Source organism: Sinocyclocheilus rhinocerous, unplaced genomic scaffold (genome assembly GCF_001515625.1).
Source record: "Sinocyclocheilus rhinocerous isolate Xijiao unplaced genomic scaffold, SAMN03320098_v1.1 scaffold1661, whole genome shotgun sequence".
Classification (NCBI taxonomy): domain Eukaryota; kingdom Metazoa; phylum Chordata; class Actinopteri; order Cypriniformes; family Cyprinidae; genus Sinocyclocheilus; species Sinocyclocheilus rhinocerous.
In genome coordinates, this window is record NW_015664996.1 from 145,605 (window position 1) to 152,973 (window position 7,369).

Sequence of the window (7,369 nt, forward strand, 5' to 3'; positions counted from 1 at the left end):
TTCCTTAATCTTCATGGATTCTGCTTTCTGTTCCTTCTTCAACTTTTTAGAATTCAGCTGCATTTTCAACTCAGCAACCTGTCTCCTCAGATCTTCAGTTTCAGCCTGGTAAGCAGTGAGAATGGCTGCATTTGAATCATAGGGTAGTAAAGATTCATTTACCGTATGAACGTTCAAGAAGGGTTTTGCCCTGGAACTTGCTGATCAAATCATAGACACAGAGCAACAACACCCGGACACTGTTATTATCATTCTCGAGGACTTTAATAAAGCAAATCTCTCACGTGAACTGCCAAAATACAGACAGCATGTTACATGTCCCACCAGAGACAGTAATATAGTGGAACCACAATAAAGGATGCATATCACTCTGTCCCATTCGGTGCCCTGTTTCGACTGCACTGATTGGAGTGTTTTTGAAGCTGCCACCAACGATCTGGATGAGCTCACTGAGTCAGTAACATGCTATATCTGTTTCTGTGAAGACATGTGCATTCCTACCAGGACTTATTTAACATACAACAATGACAAACCATGATTCACTCCAAAACTCAGACAGGTCCGTCAGGCCAAAGAAGATGCTTACAGGAGTGGGGACAGAATTTTGTATAAACAGGCCAAATACACACTGGCAAAGGAGATCAGAGTGGCAAAGAGGAATTATTCTGAAAAGCTAAGGAACCAATTCTCTTCCAATGACCTTGCATCAGTGTGGAAAGGTCTGAAAGACATCACCAACTACAAGACACCATCCCCCAGTACTGTGGAGAATCAACAACTGGCAGACAATCTAAATGAGTTTTTATTGCAGGTTTGAAAAAAACACCCCACACCCGCTCTGAATGTCAGACTCTGGGCCAGGTTTTGTGTGTCTTTGCTTCCCATGTGTTCCGTGACCCTGTTTCTGTCTCTCGTGTATCAAGTTCATTTGTCGCAGGTGTTTCTATTGGGGACAAATTTGTATCCAAAAGTGAGCAAAACCTGACAAAATCGGCAAAAACCTCAATTTGTGGATGTCCTCATTTATAAAACTGTTATAAAAATAAAGTAAACAGTTTTTTTTTACTTGTATGTGTAAACATACCTGACAATAAAGCTTATTCTGATTCTGATTCTATAACGTGCATTTGAAAAAGCACCATGTGCCAGACATCTTTCCAAACATGAGAAGCATTTATGAACCACTTGTCTAACAAAATACCACATTTAAAATCATGTTTTACTCCAAACTCACTTAGCATTGCATTATAAATATACTTTATTATAATGAAAAGTATAATAAGAAGAACTCAGATAAACCATATATTGTCATAGTCGTGTGTTTATTAGTCACATTGAATCAATGAAAGCAGTTCACTCTTTTGTTTATTCAGCTACCACTATAGGGATTTCCTGGAAGGACGTGCATTACCTTTCTTCTGTGGGGTATATTTGGAGTTACAGTGCGAGAGTGCCCTCTGGCCTTCGGATGGAGATTTACTACTGATCACAGAACTGTGCTTCACTGACAAGATGTGCATGACAATCGCAGCTTTTGCCTAATCATGATTATGATTTAATTTTGATTAATTGTGAAGCCCTAGTGCTAAGTTACACTGTTGCTAAGTACAATGTGGTAAGCTAAGTTGTTCTAAGGAGAAACAAGGAAGTTCTGCAAGAAGTGAATTTGGGGAGTTTGGAAACTGACAGCAACAATGATCACAAGCTTTTCATTTCATCATATACATTTACATTAAATATTCCACTCTCATTAATGGAGATAAGCACTGAAATTACATTAAGTAATTACGCAGAAGTTAAACGTAAATTATATGAATTTAGACATAGCCTATTTGTAGTAGATTTCCTGTGATATGTTATGTTTTAATGACAGCGAGGAGTGCTATAGGTGCACAATAATTTATCTTTAAACTAAACTGTACATCTCATGTTATGAGAAAATATTTTTAGCGAGAACAATGATCAATGATGCGCACTTACTTTAATATTGTGGTGGACACTGCTGGATTCGGTGGAATGGTCTATTGTCCGGTTTGAATTGGACCAATGATAATAGCTTACTGTACAACCACAGTTGCACGGAGGTGTTGATGTCATGTGAAGGCATCTCCACAACATTATGAAAAATACCACTGTATTTGAAGGATACAACTTGAAGAAAACGGTAAGATTTGTACGTTTCCTTTTTAAAATACTTTGTCAATGACGCGCAGAGTCAGATAATTGTATTTACAGCTGCACGGAAGTGTTGATGTCGTGTGAAGGCATCTCCACAACATTATGAAAAATACCACTGTATTTGAAGGATACAACTTGAAGAAAACGGTAAGATTTGTACGTTTCCTTTTTAAAATACTTTGTCAATGACGCGCAGAGTCAGATAATTGTATTTACATTGCAATAAATATAGGCCTATATTTTCCCACTAAAAATAGCTAAAAGATTAGGTCTAAAAGACCTTATCAGCAAAACTGCATTAATTTAATTTAATTTAATTTAATAATTTAATTTAATTTAATTTGAATTTTTTAAAACAATTGAAAAATTATTTGGCCAGTGGAAATGAATGAGATCAACTCTCTTCTAAATTATTTTTCTGAGAACTATTTTAAACAGTTTTTATGGATATTTTGATATATTTATTCTAAAACATAACAAGGATACTGGATGATTTTTAGCAATAAAAATTAATGTGTATGGCACAAATGGCATTTATAGTCCCTATCTCATATTTCCTTAATGTCTTGTACCTTTGACGGTGTTAAACATGGTGCATATTAAAACTAGGCGTTGTAAGCTCCATTAATGGCTATTTCGGGGAGGAGACGAGGTGGAGATTCATGTACGCACAATCTTCTGCTGACTGGGTATTACAAAGGGAATTTTTTGCAGGTTCTGGCGTATGCATGGCTTTATAAATCTGAAAACTTTTGTGCATACGCAAAAATCTAACTTTTGTGCCTACATACACTTTTAGGATGAAATCTACGGAGAGTTTTATAAATGAGACCCCAGGACCTTCTTGGTGCTCAGGAGTTCATCATTCAGCAGTGCTCCATGTTCAAGTCTGTGAAACAGTGTTAATTTTGACAGCAAATTTTGCTTTAGTTTTAGTTTTAGTCATAGTCTTTTGACTAAAATGCCATTTAGTTTTAGTCATATTTTAGTCAATTTAAAAATAAATTAAGTCAAGAGCAGTGCGTGATTTTCTGTCTTTTGTTCCTTGATTAACATCAGCAATCCATTCTGGGGACACCAGAGACTTATATTACATATTATAAAAAGGGGCATAATATGTCTCCTTTAAAACCGAATGCACAGCTGCAGTGGATGCAATGTACTGATACACGTTCTCCCCTACTGTTTACGTTCACTTAAGATGTAATCAACTGTGTTTAAGTGAATACTCGTCAAAACGGACAATTCTACATAATTTTGTGTGTAATTTTCCATTCATGCGACGCGAAAGAGTACTCGCACGCTGTGAGACGCTCTTTCTGTGTGTGTATGCTTCAGTGTCTGCGCTCAGAAAACCGGACCGAACTGAGTTCTCTCTTGCGTCGTCAGATTTATCCATATGTCTGCTCTTCTCTTACTCCCACATATTGAAATTTTTTTAACGTTTTATGCGACATGCAGCAAGTGTATGTTAGCTTATGTCCCGCCGGTTCATAGCTCCGAACCACGCAGCAGATTCGTTCTGAATAAATCTCTTCCCAAATCGTCCCTCCCTAACATTTTCATCTCATTTTTATTAGTTGGCGAAAATGTCAATAGATTTTCATCATAGTTTTTGTCATTCAAAACGAGTTTTTGTTTCGTTATCGTCTCGTTTTCATCGGTGAAAAAGTGTCGTTGATGAAAATTGACAAATTATTATATAATATATTATATAATTATTATATAATGAGTACTGAACAAACACTAAATAATGTCCTTAAAAAAGGAGAAGGTACATTAAAAGTAAAACGACGAGCAGTTAAATGCACAGGTTTAATACACAACAATTATGAGTATTGTTTGCACTGTATGGGAATGTTTGTGCGCCAGGAACTTTGGAGGCACATGCGACGATGCAAATGCAAACCAGCAAAAAAACACGCGGCTACTGAAGGTAGAGAGAGGATTCTTGGTATTGCAGGAGTGGCAAAGTCCGCATGCTCTGGAAAAATTGATTACGGGTTAATGAATGTTGATGAAAATGTCAATAGATTTACGTCATAGTTTTTGTCATTCAAAAAGAGTTTTAGTTCGTTATCGTCTCGTTGTTGTCGGTGAAAAAAATGTTGTTGACGAAAATTATGATGAAAATTATTAGTCAACGAAATTAACACTGCTGTGAAACAGATCCAACTCCATTCTTTCCACTGCAACATGGCCCAGATCAACAAGTGGAATACGTCACTGCTTAGACTCAGCACATGAGGCAGAACGTAATTATCACTCTTTCCAAACCTCTTTCCAGAGACACTTGGCATTAGTGTGTATTGACAGTATATACTTATCTAATTTACATTAGATTTTATATAACTGCTGTCAGTTAATAACAAATAATATCTCATAATTATTTGATTGAATCTAGATAATGAAGAACCTTATTTACCTTATTACTTCCAGGAAACTTCAGTTTATCTTTCCGTAAGATAACATCCATAGTAACATCCAACGCAATCACTTGCATTTAGCAATCTTTTGTACTTTATCCATATTGTTAGTTACTCTTTTCTATCCCTTTTTAAATAAAAACCTCTTTTATTACGCTTGTGTCTTCCTTGTGTTGATACTAAAGTGAGAGGCTCTATAAGTTAACGATATCTCACAAATCCTTCAGATTGGTCAGACTACAACTTTATGTAATTCTTATTTATTCAACAATATTTCATGATTGTTCTTTACTGTCAAGGTGAAATTCCTGGCTTGTGCCCAGTAAAATAGTATGACCAAAACTAAATATTAATATTTAAGGCCAAAGCCATTACACTGGTGGTGCTACTTAAATCTGAAATCACCACATTTAGTGATACATCTTACACTGATATCAGGAACGGAGCATTCGCAGCAGGAGCCACTCAAAATGAGCACAGTCAGCCCCCTTAAGAGCTGACCATGCATGCTTCGCTCCAAAATAAACAACATAAGCTGTGTGTATCCCCACCCGTAATGTAGCGTGGAACACACAACTTAAACTTATGTTTGCTTGCCATAATACTTTTCTTTTGTCGTTGTGAACTGACACTGATAAGCAAACATAAATTACACAAACATTTTCACACAGAGCACTGTTTGTTCCAGATGCGCTTTTAAGCTTCTTGGTCCTGATGTTACCCCGCCCGTAATGTTCTACCATGTCATTGGTCTGATTTCACACATGCTTCAAGACGCAAACACGTACAGGCATTCCCATAGCATTACTAGTCTCAGGTGCAGCGTGAGTTCACTTGGCAAGGAAGCACAAGATCATCAAGTGGAATTAAATGTTGGATCAGAGCAATTGAGAAAAACCCTCAGTTTACTACATACTAAATTTTTTAGCATTATACATGTTTACAGATTTGTAAAGTTGTAAACAATCTTGCATGACAACTCTTGTCATAACCCAGTATCTTAAATACAATAAATGCAAGTATTCTATGATGTATGCTTATGTATCCATGTAGCACTGTTTAAATCGAACATACTATACCTAAAGATAGTCCTATGTTCTAGATCATTACAAAAAACGTTATACAAAATACTGAAGGCAGTATATACACATAGGGACTATTGAGATAATTTTTATTTTTATTTATCCTTTATTTTTCCAGGAAGGTCCCATTGAGATTAAAAGAAATCTCATCTTCCAGGGAGTCCTGGCCAAGATGACCGTCCAAAACAGAGAGTTTCACATAAATTTAAAAGGTTATACAACACACAAAACAGAATTACAAACAAACAAAGCAAAACAATAATCATAAATCAACAGCCTAATTAAAACAACCACAAGGTTCATTCATTACACGCTGCAATAATTAAAAAAAAATATTCAAAGGAGGAATTGCTGCTAATGGAGTATTAATCTGAAAATCATTCCACAACCAAGGAGCATAGTAAGAAAAAGCTGATTTTCCATGCTCTGAATGCACCCCAGGCACTTCTAATTTAATCCCAATTGAAGATCTGGTTGAATAATTATTTCTACGCAAGCATAAAAGACTAGTAATATACTTTGGAAGCATACCCCGCAATGCCTTTACAATAAACAACAACATATGTGCTTTCCTTCTTTGATATAAGGAGGACCAACCTAAACTGTTATACAACAAACAGTGGTGAGTACGTGAGCAAGTATTAGTTGTAAATCGCAACGCAGCATGATAAACACTATCCAAACTTTTTAGTAAGTATAAGGAAGCATGCATATAAATACAGTCACCATCAGTGTTGGGGGTAACGCATTACAAGTAATGCGAGTTACGTAATCAGATTACTTTTTTCAAGTAACTAGTAAAGTAACGCATTACTTTTTAATTTACAAGAGAATATCTGAGTTACTTTTTCAAATAAGTAACGCAAGTTACTTTTTTTTCCAATTTATTGATTGACAGCTCTCCTGTCCCCATGTTGAGAGAAATCAGAAGATATTACTGTAGTTCTAAAATAAATATGAATATACATTAATTCAACATCTACGTGTAAAAATAATGTATTTAGTTTTATTTGCATTTAAAAATAATTTCAGTTTTAATAAATTATATTGTAAAGTATAAAAAGAGTCCTGAAGGATTGTAATAGCTTGAGACAATGAAGATGCAGCTGAATAAATACTTATATCGTCCGCATAAAAATGAAACTTTGCAGAAGTTATTTCCATTATTTAAATCATTAATAAAAATAGAAAAAAGTGTTATTGTAATGATGTGCGATCTGACATTATCAAGTGCATCGCCAAATCACACACAGAGAGTGCGGATATTTATCATTCTGCAGATATCAGCATGATAACAAATTTAATAATCATTTTATACAAGTTCAGTAAAGTTAGCAATAAGTGACTTACATTTTTTGCCAACGAAAATAGTTCCAAACAAAGATCAATGTTTGTTCCTGAATGAATCAGCCGTTTGAATTAATCAGTTGAATCTAAATGACTCACTCATTAACAGTCACTTGCTGTCACCTACTGGCGGTTTTAATTTCACATTTCAACTATTTTTTTCCATGTTTTAAAATAATTTGAAATATCATTATTCAACGTTTTATGTTAAAAACAAAACATTTATCCATCTGTAACTGCAGGTTAAATGCATCCATGTCCTCTCTGAGATACATTAAACTGTGTAAATACTAAATGCTGTTTCAGATGCAGATTCCAGAAATGTTTTCTTATGTT